General features: G+C 40.6%; 1 pseudogene; it reads left to right on the top strand.

The window, feature by feature from the left end:
- Positions 1 to 116: 116 nt before the first annotated feature.
- On the top strand, positions 117 to 247 carry LOC128251438 (small nucleolar RNA U3; annotated as a pseudogene).
- Positions 248 to 355: the final 108 nt, after the last annotated feature.

Raw genomic sequence — 355 nt, 5'->3', positions numbered from 1 at the left:
GTATGAGAAGGAGTGCTATGTTGGGATGGTTGTGTGTGTGTGTGTGTGTGTATATATGTATATACATACTACAGCTGCATGTAATATGTTTCATAACGGAGTGGGATATTAAGATCGTATTGGGTCCTGAGCGTGAAGCAGGATTTTCTTGATCGTTCGTTACTCTGCCTTCAACGAATGTGAGAAATCCATTGAAGATCATTCTTGAGAGGTTTAATAACTTCTTAAGAGGGACTCAATACTTTCTATTTCTATACTAAGGCAGCAGGCTGGCAGAAACATTAGCACGTCGGGTGAAATGATTTGCAGTATTTCGTCTGCTGTTACGTTCTGAGTTCAAATTCTGCCAAGGTCG

The sequence above is a fragment of the Octopus bimaculoides genome, unplaced genomic scaffold (genome assembly GCF_001194135.2).
Source record: "Octopus bimaculoides isolate UCB-OBI-ISO-001 unplaced genomic scaffold, ASM119413v2 Scaffold_347026, whole genome shotgun sequence".
In the NCBI taxonomy this organism is placed as follows: Eukaryota; Metazoa; Mollusca; class Cephalopoda; order Octopoda; family Octopodidae; genus Octopus; species Octopus bimaculoides.
The sequence above is the reverse complement of the archived record's forward strand: the minus strand, read 5'-3'. Positions and strand labels throughout refer to the sequence as shown.